Below are 15748 nucleotides of genomic sequence, written 5' to 3'. Positions count from 1 at the left end.
CCTTCGCCTCAGTCGCCCGCCTTCGGGGTGGGGGCGGAGGAGGAGGAGGCGCAGGGATAACGGAGGAAGCGCCCGCCGGGACTTCTTTCTGGGCCAAGAGCGGGAAGCTTTGAGGGAGAGAGAGAAAAAAAAGGGGGGGGGGAACTGGCGCGCGCGCTCGCCCGTTTTCTGCCCCTCTCACTCGGCGGCTCCCTCCCACCCCCACCGGCCGCGCGCACGCGCACTCTCACACTCTCGCGCGCGCTCTCTCTCTCTCTCCCCGTCCCGCGCGGGCGGCCTCACTCAGTTCGCGCGCCCGCGATCCTTCCGCCTGGGGAAAAGAGATAGAAAGGAAAGATGCGGGAGGGGAGGGGGGAAGAGCGGAAAAAAAGAGTCCCTCCTCCTCGTTTCTGTCAGGGCGCTTCTGAGGGGAGAAGAATCCAAAGAAAGCGAGGGAAATAATGGAAACCTAATGGGGAGAGGAAAGGGGAAAGAGAGAGATGGGAGAGAGAGGGAATGGCGTTCTGCCTAAGGGGTGGATTAAAAAGACTGTCCTTTAATAATTGATCATGTGGGGGGGGGGGTGTCAAAGGAAAGAGTTCCCTTGAGGATGTGCAGAGTTCTCCGTATTGTACTTGTCGCCTCCCATCCCCTTGAGGGTGAAGGAGCAGAGTTGCACCAAGCCTTAGAAGAAAAAAAAGAGAAATAAACAGAGAAGCTGTCCAGATGCTGAACTGAGCCACTGAATTAAATCCATTGTCGGCTGGTGCAACAGTCCTCAGGATTAGAACTCATGGCCACCCCTTGCCAAAGCCCCCCTCTACAGTGTGTGTGGGGGGGGGAGAAAGGTCCTGGGGAGGGGGTTTTCCATTTGAAGAAAAAGGGGGGGTTCAGGAAGTCTTATGGGGTGTGGGGTGTCCTCAAATAAGATTAAAAACCCTTGCAAAAAGGGTTGTGAGGAGGTTTGCAACTGCAAACCTCCTCGCAAGCAAACATGTGTTGCAGAATTTGTGGTTTCCACCCTGTGCAAAAATGGATGTCGCAAGGGAAAAAGGGGAACCGCTTAAGTCGATCCATGGAGGGACAAGATTTATCAAGATTAGATTCCAGAAAGAAAGAAAGAAAGTGGTTTCCCCACTTGATAAGCAAAACCTCTCTCCTCCTGCCTTTCTCCTGGGATTGCATTGCAACCCGTTCCCCCAAAATGTGGACTCCACACCCACCCACCCACCCAAAAAAGCCCATGACAATTTGGCTCACAGGCTGAGTAATAGGAAAAAGGCAATGGAAAACACACACCCCCCCAAGCTCTTCTGTGCAGAAACATCGCTTCCTTTAGAAGAAGCGATGGGGTCAATTAACAAAAGGTAAAAAAAAAAGTGTAGTTTTTAAAATGCAATATATAATTGACCCTCTTTGCGTTTTTTAGCAGGAATATTTGTCTTTGCATCTTCCTACGTGAAGCTCAACATGATTCCCTGAATCCAGAAAGCTGCAGCATGAAACCTGCTCTTCCCCCCCCCCAAAAAAAAATGCATGCCTCGTTTCTAGGCTAAAAGCAGCTAAAACCAGCATCGCCTGGACCCCGGGAGATTAAAATGTTAAGAGCAAATGGGAGATCAGCAATAGAAAGCAGAGCCAGAGCCTCAATCCCAAAACCCTAAGTCAGCATTAATACTGTATAGCACATCATGTATTCCCTTCGCACCCACCCACACAGATTCTGCAGCCACCGCACAGCCCTCATCTTTCCTGAATTATTTCGAGGCTTTCCCCTCCTTCTGTACCTTTCCTCCCCATAAATCTCTTTTATTTTGGTGCTTCCAGCATCCGGGAGGCTTTCCAATGCTATTTATGATGCATGGATGGAGGACTGGTGGTCCATGAGTGACGGTGTTATTAGTATGTACTATTATTACGGCAGATGTCAAGGCCAAATTTTGTCCTTTCCAATTGACCCATTGCTGAATAGCTCTCCTAGCCTTATGCTGAGATGTGGCAGAAATCTGTCAGGGGAAAAGCCTCAAAGCAATTAGACTCAGCCAAGTGGGGATAATACGTTTAATTTCATGGGCAAGGAAAAAGAATGTCCAATGTTTCAATTGTTTTTGTTTTTAATGTTTGACCAAATGTGGTTTAATTACTGCATTTAGGACCACCTGAATGGATAGAGCGGTTTTTATTTTATTTTTTTTCTCGAAAGATGTCAGCTCTAATGTTTAAATATTAAGTAAACGTTTCTCCTCTGAGGTCTTATTTTTGGAACACGCGCAGGCAACACAGAGGCGATTATGTAATAACATTAACTGTAACTATGTCATTATCACTGGGGGAACTGGTAAGTCTTTTGAGCCGAGGCAGGGAGCTTGAGAAAAGCTGCAGTGTCATCTCATCTTGAAATAAGCCAGGAAGAGAGAGAGTCAGTACCAAGGAAATAGAGGTCATCTGGGTTAAATCATACGCCATGTGCAGAATATGATTCTACCTAAAATAACAAAAAAGAATGGATTAAGTCTGGGCAATAGGGTTTAAATCAAACTGCGGAAGAAATATAAAAAGTCACTGGAATTTGAAAAACCCTTAAAAGACCTGGGTTTATACTGGTGTGTCTAAACACTAAATGGGCTTCATTCTCATTCTCATTCTCTCTCTCTCTCTCTCTCTCCCTCCCTCCCTCCCTCCCTCTCCCCCCTTCCCTCTTCCTCTCCCTCCCCCATCTCCATCTCATCTCATTAGTTAAATTTGAATTAATTCTGAGTTCCAAAGCTTCCTTTCCTCGTTCTGGGACATATAACTCCTTCTCTGGATCTGCAATCCGGTTGCTTCTTCCATAGATAAAATCACCTTCACTAGAAAATATATCACTTTGCTGCCTAGGTCCTTGTACCCGTAATTATTCCTTCTATCCTGCCAGGTTCCCTTAATTTTTTTTCACTTGATTGTGCTTATTGCCAACAGGACCTTCCCTGCCACCAACAGAAAAATTCCCAACCTTATTTAAAAATTTGAAGATATTAAAATGTTCATATCCCATTTTTTTTCAGTTCTGTAATTCTGCTGTGTTTCTCGCATATTATTCTTCTCTACCTGAATTATCCCACCATCCTATTTTAATAGGCAGTGATATTCCTTTAGGGAATATCTATAAATATCTATAAAGTCACCAAGAGTCGGACATGACTAAATGGTTAAAAACAACAAGAGTATTCCTTAGTGTTTTAACAAGTAAGTTTTAACAAAACTGCCTTATGGAACGAGTTATTCTTAGCAAAGAAAATTTAGTCTCCTCTGCAAAGCTATAATTGTGCCAATAAAAGAAACCCAAACAAAATACCACAAACCCTTTTTGTAGTTTCGCAGTGGAGTGTCATCTTTCTGTTCCTAAAGTGTTTGGTGAGAACTTTATGTAGAGAAGTGAATCCTAAATGTATAAAACCCCCTCTATTTGCCCCCAAATGACTCTTTGGGACACCGAAGGGATCTAATGAGCTACATTCCAAGGAAATCCCGCTTTTATCTCTTATATTTGCATTGCTTGACAAAACTAACAAACAATGTTCCCTGCTCTCTCTTGACATTTCCCAAGCCTTGAATGACAATTTGGCTAAATAATGCAGGGCGACCTTATTCCTTCTGCTCCCTAGCTTTGCATTTCTTTCACGGCTGCCTCCTTCTCCAAATCCCCAATTTGGAAAGGCTTGTTTGTTTAATTTTCCTTTTGCATTTCTCTTTTCCTTTTGGATGCTTTTTGTGGTCCTACTGGGTTGCTAATTACTGAACATCCTGGCCTCATAAAGTAAAAAAATAGTTGAGCTATACTTTAATTTGTGAACTAAGGCAAATTCTCCAACACTGGAAGTTTTAAAGAAGGGATTGGACAGCCATTTGTCTGAAGTGGTATAGGGTTTCCTGCCTAAGCAGGGAGTTGGACTAGAAGACCTCCAAGGTCCCTTCCAACTCCCTTATTCTATTCTCTTCTCTTCTAGATTTCAATCATTCTGTGGACACTGTCAACACATGTAATGGCCACTGTCTGCTTTTTATGAAATAAATTCAAAATATGGCTTTGCTGAACAAAGGTATGTCAAACAGGAGAATATACAGAATTGTCTTAACAAAGCTTGTTTTGGGAATATATTCTAAATGTTGGAATTCTGTAGATGTACTGAGCACCAACAGACAGCAAATAAAATAGAACTGCACAGTAGGTTTTGGAAAGTCAGGAAGAACATTCATTTCCTTTTCATCTGACATTTTTGAAATGGCAAAAGTGTGACAGCAGCATCATTAAGAGCTTTCAGTGTTGCAACTTCGTGATGCAAGACGAAACTATATTTTTTTGTTTCAAGTGGTGAGACTCAGTGGGGAACATTTTCCTTGCCTTTTTCCCCCCCTCTTCCTCCCAGTAAGGCTGCTTGTGGGCACAAACTGGGTTTGGAAGGAAATGAACAGAAATGGAAGAGAACAAACCTGAATGGAATTCTGAATAAGGTCATCTTTTGCTATGTTAACCAATTTTTTCCATTTCCCCCTTAAAAAACAAATAGACTGGAATTCTCATGGCAATGGAATGTATTATTATGAGTGAGAAGGCTAGCTGAGATTTGAAGCCTAATTGTCAATTGTACTATCTTTGTCTCAAACAATTCATACTAACTTAATCTCTGGACAACCAGAAGTGAGCTAGTCCTAACTCTGGGGCTCCCTTATAACTGGCTCCCTTCTTAGCACAGTGTGTGAGAACTCTGTTCTAAGGATTATTGCACTTGGTTTTTTATTGTGGATTTTCCCAAGACATCTGTTTAGCAGCAACTGAGTTCTGGGATACACGGATGCAGCTGTGCTCTTTCCATGTTCTTCTGTTTTCATGAAGTAAGTCTGCTGGTGATGACACATGTGAAGATAATGGTTATTTATTCTGGCAGCGGCTGTCTTTATTTGTTTTCATCTTCACATTTTCCTCTTAACTATTCTATTAGGATAAACTGGCTGGCAGGTCTTCAGGTATGATGTAACTGTTATGTAAAATACGGTATGAGCATGACTGAGCGGATTTTAGTAGTATACCTGAATTAAACTTCAGGTGAGAGAGAGCCTTGCACCTATTAATGGACTTTTTAATATGCTGTTGCATGCATTTTAGGATTAGGATTTATTTCATTTATATCTGTTATTTGCTTGCCTTCAAACTGTTCCCAATGCCTTGAAGATTATCACACGAGAAAGCCTCCACACTGACTTCTATGTGGTTGCTGGGTAGGAATTACGAGAATTGATCTAGTGCAATCAACACGTGAGAGTTGATCTAGTATTCTGTTCAGTCTGTAGCTCACCTTGTTGATAGCATAACAACTTTTTACTGCAAATCTCCGTCCATCTATGAAGCATCACAAAATTCCCCAGATCCAATTCTCGCTCAGGAGGGTCACGAAGCAGCACATGACAAGCTGTCCTGCAAGAGTTTTACAACATGACCATGAGACACACACTTCGTAATTTTAGGATACTTCTGCAATTGTAGTTCCAATTGCTAGTGTACTTTTTTTTAGTGCGATATTATACTGTAAATGTGTGCAAAGTTCAGACAGTGACTCTGTACATTTCAAGTACTGTGCTTTCTTTGGAAAAAGGAAGCAATCACACCCAGTCCAACCTTTCTCCGGAAAACCCTCTTTTGCGTTTTGCCTATTCCCTAGTTTCTATACCGTTAGATTGCACTCAAGTATAGTACATTTCATATTTTTTCTCAGCTTTACAATGCTTTTGATAGGTTTCCAAATTGGTTCCCTCCCCCCTGCAAATTAACACATTTCCCCCAGCAATATTTCCTAAGTGAAAATCACAATACCATAATTTGTAACTTACTATTCAATTGCTTAGAAACAACACAACTGCTCTCCCCACCCAAAAAAAGAATTGTCATAAAGCAATCATAAGAAAAATAATTGTTGAGGTACAATAACTTCAGGAGGTCATAATAACTGAGGGAAAGATTTCGTTTCAGCAACACCCTTGATTTTAAAATTCTAGAAGACATGTTGCTTGTCTTAAATTTCCGCCAGCTCCTGTCCATTTTTTAAAATTAATGTCGTCTGGGGAAATCAATGATAATTCAGGATCGTCTTCAGTTTGAGTCAGCATTTAGTTCATTGATTCAGAATTGCATTAAGATTCTAGGCTGTTCAAAACGACAATTTCCCAAGAGATTCCAACCATTTCAACTGAGGTAGTTTTTAATTTTTGTCACGAATGGGTATAGTTCTACCAGCAGATGATATAGGTTTTGACTTAGGTGGAACTAGAACCAGCAAGAGAAGAGGAGAAAAATGGCTGTTTAAACCCACTTTGTCTTCCTTCTGCAGCTGCAACCCAACAGACGCCAGCAATGAATTTTCAAGCAGTGTACGATTTACTTGTTATCTGGTTTCCGCCGAATGGGAATTCTGGGAATTGCAGTCCCAACACATTTGAGGAACATCAGATTGGAAAAGCTTGATTTAGAAGGTTGCTGGAGACCAAAACGGCAAGCGAAATGTAAGCTATAAAACAAACAAATTGTGTTTTTTTTTTTTGCCTTTGGTGATATAATGTTAACATTTGGATCCTGATAAACACCTTCTTGTTTTTGGGAGGCAATTGTGCAGATAATAATATGGCTCCTTAAAAGACACCAAAGAAGTTAGGACTTTTTTTTTGACAAATACAAAGCTTGGAAGAGCATAGGTGCAAAGGAGTCCATGGCTGGGCCAGAGTCCTACTGAGTGCACCCAGTAATGTTTGAAATACAGTTATATTTATGATAAAGAACGGAGAAAACATTGTGAGATATTGTTCTCCTAAACCTTTATTTCTTTCCAAATAGATTTTGGCCTTTCTTTCTCAGATAGGATCTCATTTAAGTGACATTGACTGATCAGTTTAATTTAGCAGTCTTTGGCCAAGTTTCCTTGCAGATAAAAGATGGATGCTTAAGTTTATCCAGTGATAAACATCAAGGATGACAAAGATTAAATGTTATTGGATATTTTTGTCCAAAAGTGAGGGGGAAAGGTAGATACCATTTTTTTTAAAAAAGAAGAATTCTGGTGAAACAAAGTATGCCTAAAATTCTTCTATACAAGTATACCTATAAGTCAATATTCATATGCGCTCACACACCTATATGTGTACAGTATCTCCCTCTTGCACACACATGCAAAGAGACAAATGCGTGCAGAGGACATTCTTACAAAGTTCTCATATCGCTCCCTTTTCTGGCTATTCTCATCGAAGTGCTGAGCTCCTCCTTCTCTTTCCTGTAGGGAAAAAAGACCTGTACAAACTGAAGGCATGATTTTCCCAGCATGCTCAGGGAATCCTATGTTCGGACCACAATAATGCCATGTCTTTTATGTCCCTATCTAGAAAATTAAGCAATGATTTTTTTTAAAGTTGAAATTCGTAATTCGTTCTCCAATTCAGGATTAAGATTTTTGCTCCATTTGTGGGCTTAGAAAACCGAAACTTCCAGTCTGCATTTGCATATCTCCAGCCCTAGTCTGGGATACTTGATATTGTCAGCTATTCATTTCTTTTGCTTTTTTCATCCTAAGCCTCTTTCATAACTGCATTGGAAGACCTGGAGTTGCCTTTCTGCTGTATAACACACTCCACAGAAAATGCAAACTATCTGCCTTCCCTCCTTTATTCGTCAATATGACAGCCTGGCCCAGGGTATGTTTTTCATACTCATCCCACGTTCTCTCTGAGGAAGTGCTCTGTCACTGCCCCTTCGACAGTGGTACATGGACTTCCCTAGGCAGCCTGGCTGAGCTTCATCTGATTAAAAAAACAACAACACTCTTTAATACCTTGTGCTGACTTGGATAAGGGATTATAGTTTCAAGCTTCATATGTAGCGGCAATTAAAATATATTTTCTAAGACGGTGCCAAAGCCATCTGCATTCATCAAAAGAAACATAACCAATAATATATGTATGCATTCTTCTTATCGGTTTAGCTGACTTCAGCAAGTCCAACAGCGGCTGCAAACTTCCTGTTGTTTCACTTTAGGGTGTCACCTGTGGGTTCAGTCTAAACTCACGCAGAGGGAATGAAAGAGGGAACAGCTAAAGCCTAAACAGACGGAGAAATAATATGAAGGAGAAAAGGAAATGGCAGGCAGGAAAGATCATAAAAGTACCCCATTTGTACACTGTTCCCTATTTATTTATTTAGCCACCCATCTCCTATACTTGACTGGCCATCTCACCGTCTTCCTCCTTCTGATGTGCAGGCTCCAACAGATCCTATGCTCCTAGAGGAACGTCGTCCTTGGCAGGAAATCAGCTCCCCACTCCTGTCCTTCCAATGCAAAATTCATGGTGACAAATTGTTGGTATTAATAAATGCATCAAGCTAATCACAGTGGAAGCTGAGCTGCTGGTTGCTTCTGATCCCCCTGGTTCACAAACAAGAGAGAACAGCCTCAAAGTGTTCCATTGCGGAATGACAGCCAGCCAGATGTCCAGCAGCAGGTTGTGTTTTTCCTGGACATTCTGCAAATGCCTAACAGTCGTCTGCCCTCCTCAGGAATTTACTCCAGAAAGTTACTTCTTAAAATCTTCCTCTCTGCCTCCTTATTCTCCCAGGCAACTCTCTATCTGGGCCCACCCACCCCCTTCCCCAGACCTTACGTCCAGTTCTGTTGCCCAGGTAGGATAAAAGTAAGCGGACTAAAATGGCCCCTGAGAATGACTGTAGGTGGAAAGAAATCAGGGTAACATCAAATGCTCTCGGCCTGCTTATTCATCTTCCTCTGAAAATTAATCCCCTGCCGGCCTCCCATAATGAAGCAAAGACAGCTTTGTGGACCTCCTGAGTGTCTTGCAACGTATGCTGCTCCCTGCATGGGATGCTTGCTGAATTCTCTCATTCTCCCACAGAACCCCCTCCCTCGGGCTGCTTTCGCCAATCCCGTCATCTGGTTTTTGACAGCTGAGTTCCAGCATTCGAGCTATGCATTTGTGAGCTTTTAAGGGAAAATCCTAAAGAGCCCTCCTAAATTTGTCTCTGTGTAGCACCCTAGTGACATTGGAGTGTAGAAAAGAAACAGAAAAGGAAAGGGTGACACACACCCCACCCCATCCTGTATGTCCATCCAGAAGAACACAGGACCTTGTCTGTGACCTCCCCCCCCCATCCCCTGTTCCATCAGAAAGGAAACAAGGGAGCTGTCTGTTTCTCATTTTCCTTTAGAAAGTGTGTGATTCTGTCAGTCGTCCAAATACAGCAATATCAGTCACAATAATTTGGAACCAAGTACTAAGAACTTAAGGCTAGCCGAGAACACGGCAACGCACCCAGTTCAGTAAGGCCGTCCTATTTCAAACATCTTTAAATATATGTTCGTTGCAGCTGAAATAGACCGAAAAACTGGAAACACCCAAGTGATTTCTGACTGCACGGTTCCTTATGCAGTTGTACTCTTATCTCAATGGGTCCGCCAGCAATGATAGTTTCCGTTGCTGTGATGGAGGATTTGTAAAAGGAAAATAAATTGTAGGGAGGCAGAGGGGGCATGTCTCATCTGAAAGAGAGAATTGAATTGGAGTTCTTTTACCTGCCTGGATCAACTCCCCTTTTCCATTTTCCTGCTTTGTAGCAGGTTTCCTTAGTGGTAGATTTAGAAGAAGAAAAACTCTCAGAAAACACTTTTCTTCCAAAAGGACAGCGACCCAATTTTGCCCACAGCTGAGATCTCCTCCTCCAAACAAATGGCTTTCCTTGTCTTTGTCTACTCACTGAAACTGTCCTCTGATCTGCAATTTATCTAGTGTGATTGAGAGGGAGCTGCCCGCCCAGCAACGGAAGGGACACAGGGCTACAAATCCTCAGTCAACCATGACTCCCTACGAGACCTAAGATCAGCCTTCCTCTGGATATTCTGATCTTGATCGCTGGATACGGACCCAGAGCACCTGGGCAGTCAGTTGGCATCAATGCATACACGAGAACAGATTATTTGAACCGATGGGGAAGAGAAAATCCGTAGCTGCTTTTCATGGAGGCAAGGCAGGCCTTCCTGCCCGTCTCCCTCCCAATTTAAGTGGAAGTGGGCACCCAGCGCTATCAGTTCAAGAGAGGTACCTCTTACGGCTAATGATTTAGTCACCCTCTTGATCAGAAAAAGCACAAGCCAAGTCGTGGGAAGCCACTTGTCTAATGAATATTAAACTCTGTGTGGCCAAGCATAATGAGTTAGGATGAGTAACTGGGCTTGGGGGATATTTTTGATATCCATCCTGCTTGAATCAAAACAGCTCTTGAAATCTTCTCCGAGAGCTTTCTTGAAATGCTTCCTAACAGGATGAGGCTCATTACCTCGAGGCCCAGCCAACCGGGGTTTTTTGATATCTGGAAGCAAGGGAATGAGAAAGACACACGTTGCACTTTCTCCCAAGGATTTTCATGATCCAGTGGCAAGCACTGCTTATTTTTTTCCCCTCATGGAACCCTTTCAAAGGCCTTTTGTCCCACTGGCTTTTTATCTGAAATCTCCCAGAATCAAACGACCTTCTTTTTGTAGGCCAGTTGTCTGTTTAGCAGAAGGGGTTTCTTTCTGCAGCTGAACTGATGTTTCACATCCCTCGGAATTATTGGATTTTCCACATTCAACAACCGTTCCTTCTTCCTTGCAGCCTTTAGGAAGTTTGCCATATCGTTGACACTTAAGGGTTTCAGGTACTGCAACTTGCATTCAAAAACGAGGCTCAATTATATAGTGAAGATCTTTGGAAATCCAGGCAGAGTAGGATGACTTGTTACAAGGGTTCAGGCTGTGAGAGAATTCTCTTGCCATAAAACCGATCAAATCAAATCTTGAGATGAAGCATGGCTTGTACAGCTTGTACATTTTGAAAGCATGTGTCAGAGATGTTACATAAATCCTTGGAAGCTAAATATAACATTTTTGGGGTGTTGCTAAAACCAGAAAACAATAGTTCTATTCCCAAATCTGCTTGGCAACGTTCCTCTCCACCCAGTGCGGCCTTCTGAAGGAGAAGGAGGTCTATGACAGTCCTAACTTTCCCCTTTTGAAATTTGAAGGGTGTCCCCATGAATGGCATCTGGCATTGTCAAGGCCCCAAGGGGATGCCAGCACTGCCCGCTTACAGGAAAGAAACATGTGGCAAAACCACGTTTTAAACAGTCAGTCAAAATACCGCTGGGAGACTTAAATAAAAAAAAAACAATTTTCTTTTTTTGCAGTGCAGTTTTCTGATGTGAAAGGTATCCCAAAGGCCCAAGAATAAGAATATAGGCCAGCTGGCAGTCCTGCTTTATTCCTCTAGATGTGTGGAATGGCAGCTTGCAGCTCTCCTGCCTAGGAAGAATGATGTAGGTTAACCTTATCTGAAAGCCCCAGATTAAGGAAAGATATTTAACGTCCCAACCATCAAGCTAAACTTTTAAGGAAAGTAAGAAGCAACAAGTAGTTTTAAAAATTAATATTCATTCAGTCCTAGATGGGCAGAGTGAAATAGTTAAAACTATGCATCAAAAATATGAAATAATTTTTTAAAACTTCGCCTCTCTCCCAAAAACAAGTCTTGACAGTAGCAATACAGTTCTTGATGAGCTTTCATTTCGGCAGCTGCTGTGACAAACAAGCTAATTGCGGGACAAAATAAATACATCTGGAGCCACAATGGACATGGGATTCATCTCCCAGCCACATGTGCACTTTTATGAAACTGATTGAGACATTAATCTCAATTAATGGAACTGCAAGAACCAGTCAGGGAGTTGGAAATACAAAGGCCAGATCGCCTCTTCTAAAAACCCTGAATGGAAGGAAATAGGCCCAACATAAATATGAAAATGCCCCAGACGCATTCTCACAAGGGGGCTCCTGTCTCGTCAAATGGTAATGTGTGAGTCGTTGTCAACCATCTAAAGTTTTCCCCAGAGGATCCTTGTAGGAGCTGCATTTAAAGCCCAAACTAGGAGGGATTCTAAGCACAATGATATCATCCTCCCAAAACCTGTTTCAGTCTTTAGAACCATCGAAAACCTTGGATCAAATTAGATGGCCGTTTGACCAGGAACATTTCCCCTCATAATGTCCTGCTAGATTCACACATTTTACCAAGCCAATTTGCTATTTTATCTATCTATCTTGGGTAAGTAAGACAAAATGGCCAGGGGTATACACTGTGTTCAACCACAAACTAGGGTTAACAAACCGTTAGGTTTACACAACCGGCTGAGATTTAATAAACTAACCACATATTGCAAACATTTGTGCAGTGTGGAATCGCAGGAGAGAGAGAGCAGGAGTCCCTCTTGCTTGGGCCTTGGTCCCCGAAGGCACACAATTTGGCAACCTTTATTTGATGGCTTTTCAAGTTTGCCATCTCAAAAGACCATATCCCACGATTTAATTATCTATTTGGCAGGATGCCTTGCCTGCCCCATGTTTACCAGGCATTCATTGAGGCCGCTGGCGGTAGCTCTCAGGGCCAGCCTCAGCTCACCTAAGGGCACAGGACCTTCTACATTAGAAGTCAGATATCCAACTACTACACCGATCTGCAGCCTCACGAGATATTTCCGTCTTTGTTTCAGAAAGCCTCCTTCATCTTCACTGTTAAGGGTTTTCTTTAAAGTTCACCTGGTGAGAGTTAGTCCTACCCTACTGAATCCCAGAAGATTTATTTTGGAGGATTCTTCCCTCAGCGATGATCCCACCAGCTGCTACCTTGCAACTGTTGTGATAGAACACCTTTGTGCTGTGCCATTTTTAGTTCAGTCCCGTTTTTTTAAAAACAACAAAAGCATTTCTTTTTTATGCTGATGGATTCCCTGCCTCCGAGAGGCTCCCCGAGAAGATTGCGTAGGCGCTGCCTTTTTAAAGCCGCCTCATTAGCTCCCCCCGCACCCCCAATCCTCCCCTTTGAGCTCCCATGGCCAAGTCGTGGCTGGAAAGACAAATGGGATGGGAATTTGCATCCAGGTTGCTAGGCAACCGGTTGTGGTACTGCAGCCTCCTGAATCGAGAACTCCCCGCCTCAATCTGATTTTCCTGGCCGGATTCCACAATCCGCGGTTAGTGGCAGGCTATAATTTAAGAGGTAGTGTGGAGCTTTTAATAGCCCAACGTGTTTATGCAGAAGAGGTCTGCTGAGCTCAACAGCCAGGTAAATAAGATTGCTTACCAAAATAGAAAATCCACAGCCTTCCCAAGAACACCTGGTCTTAAGTAATGCCCAGATGCTGGCTTCATGCATTAGGCAAAATCCTTGGCTTTCTTACCTGTGGTTTATTGAGAAACTATGACACACTGGTTCACATTACAGTAAGTCACCCATTGGGGGCTTCAGTGGCTGGATTCACATAGCAATAGCAACAGCACTTAGACTTATATACCGCTTCACAGTGCTTTACAGCCCTCTCTAAGCGGTTTACGGCGTCACCCTCTTGTCCCCAACCATCTGGGCCCTCATTTTACCCACCTTGGAAGGACGGAAGGCTGAGTCAACCTTGAGCCAGTGAGATTTGAACTGCTGAACTGCAGTTAGCACTCAACTGAAGCAGCCTGCAGTACTGCACTCTAACCACTGCGCCATCTTGGCTCTATCTAACACAACATAGTTATTAGTGGTTTCTCTGATTTGGGGTCGATGCAGGGCAAGAATGCAAACCAAATGTGCATGTACAGACAACCATTGGGGCTGTAAACCGTAGTTTGCTAAAGTATGCGATTATTGCTATAATATCTGTAATTATATGTATGTGGAGTTCAGGTAGCAGAGACCAGTGGGAGCTGCCAAGAGGGCTGATCCGTGCTTGAAAAGGTCTCCCTTCATTTAAAAGGGAAAACCCTGAATGCCCATCTTGTACTAAACCACAATAGGATGTGTTAACAGCATAACAGAGTTGGAAGGGGCCTCAGAGGTCTTCTAGTCCAACCCCCCACTCAAGCAGGAGACTCTTCAGGAAAACCAGCCGTCCAGTCTCTTCTTAAAAACCTCCAGTGTCGGAGCCCCCCACAACCTCTGGAGGCAAGTCCCAGGGCCAAGAGAGGGTCGTGGATTTATTCAACACACCCAGGATCATTATTTTTTCAAACTCTCCCCAGCTCATTTCTCATTTTGTTGAGTAGCAACCCCAAACCCCCTGAAACGGGAGCCGCGCCCATTTTTAAGCCACAACCCCTGCAGGGCTTGAGAAAAAGGGAAGTTATTCTGTGGGTCAGAGCAAATCTCTCTCTAGTGCCGAGACCCAGACAAAGAGGCTGGACTGCATCAATTCCCTTCCCAGCCGTTTCATTGACTGCTTGTTCGCAGCTGATAAAACAATGGAGAATGGGACCCATAGAATCCGGGCACAATGAAGAAGGCCACAGATGGGGGGTGTTGTTGTTGTTGCTGCTTTAACCAAACAAATTAACTTCTGATTCTGGGCAGAGGAAGATAGGAGAGCTTAGTCCCAAATACCTGCAAAATATGATCAGAATGGCCCGACCAAGAAATAAAGTTATTTTTTTCTCTCTGAAACTATGTTTCATTTGTGCAAGGGGAGAGTACACCTTTTATGCAAATACCTTACATTTGCTATCCTGGCACTAGGAGAACTCGCTAGGTCCGTAGTTTGTGGTCAATATCAAGACAAACAGCCTGTGTGTGAGTATCGTACTTCTCAATCTTGGCTAGAAGATTGAAGATGGATGGACTTCAACTCCCAGAGTCCTCCAGCCAGCATCGCTGGGATTTGAAGTCCACCCATCTTCCAGTTTGCCAAGGATGAGAAACACTGTCTTAAGTTCCAACCCAAGGTGTCCCTGAATCGCTGGGGTTAGGGTCGTTCACACCGACTTTAAGACCCCCTCCCCCTTAATTTCGTCTTTATTCAAGGCTTTCCCCCAACTCCTTCCTTTCTAAAATCGCCCTTGTCCGTGGAGCCATTCCTGCCGGGGAATTCCTGCAGGAAGGGCAGGAGCGAAGCAGCGCGGGAGCCACGCCTGGCTGAAGCCCCCCTGCCCAGCGGGGGGGGGGGGAAAGAAGGAGCAGGCGGGAAGGGTCTCCCTGGAACGCCCCCGGCGCAGCCAATGGGACGCGGCCGGCTCATAAAGAGCCCCTGCATTGTGCGTGGAATTAGCCGCGGTCCGCGCGTTCCGTTCAGCCGAGCCGGAGGCTCCGGAGAGAATCTGCAGCTCGGCTGGGGTTCCCCTGCTTGAGATCGGGCTTTCTGAAGGAAGGGGAGAAGTCCGGGGTCGCCAAGGCGGCGCCCGGGAGTGGAAAAACCCCGTGGGTGGTTTTAGGAAGGTTACTTGGCGCAGGCGTATTCCTTAGCTCCGGCTTGGTCACGATTTCTGCCTTCGTTGGCATCTCCCCCCTGTCCGCTTTGATGCGCTAATGGACTTCAGTGCCCCGGGTCTTTTCCCAAGCAGGTTCTCAGCCCCAAACAGTTTGCATTCCATTCTGAAAGTTGGAGGAGAAGGGAAAGGTCTCGGGGTGGGGGTGGGGGGGTAGGAACATCTGCACTCGCAGAACATCTGCACTCGCAATGCCAGTTTGCTATACGGGGGGAGCCAGGCATCATGTCTCCCTGCCCTATGGAACATCCTGACCTCAGAGGGCCACTCCCCCCCCCCTTTCTGGACATGCATCAAGATCTGCCAACTGGCCTGGGGGGGGGTCTAAGAGTGGCATGCAAAACTGGGCGTGGTTTGTGGCTTGAGGGCACTTTTCAAACCTCTGTAACTTTGAACTTTCGGCCTCTGTT

This window comes from Thamnophis elegans, chromosome 13 (genome assembly GCF_009769535.1).
Source record: "Thamnophis elegans isolate rThaEle1 chromosome 13, rThaEle1.pri, whole genome shotgun sequence".
Taxonomy (NCBI): domain Eukaryota; kingdom Metazoa; phylum Chordata; class Lepidosauria; order Squamata; family Colubridae; genus Thamnophis; species Thamnophis elegans.
This window is presented reverse-complemented; position numbering follows the sequence as displayed.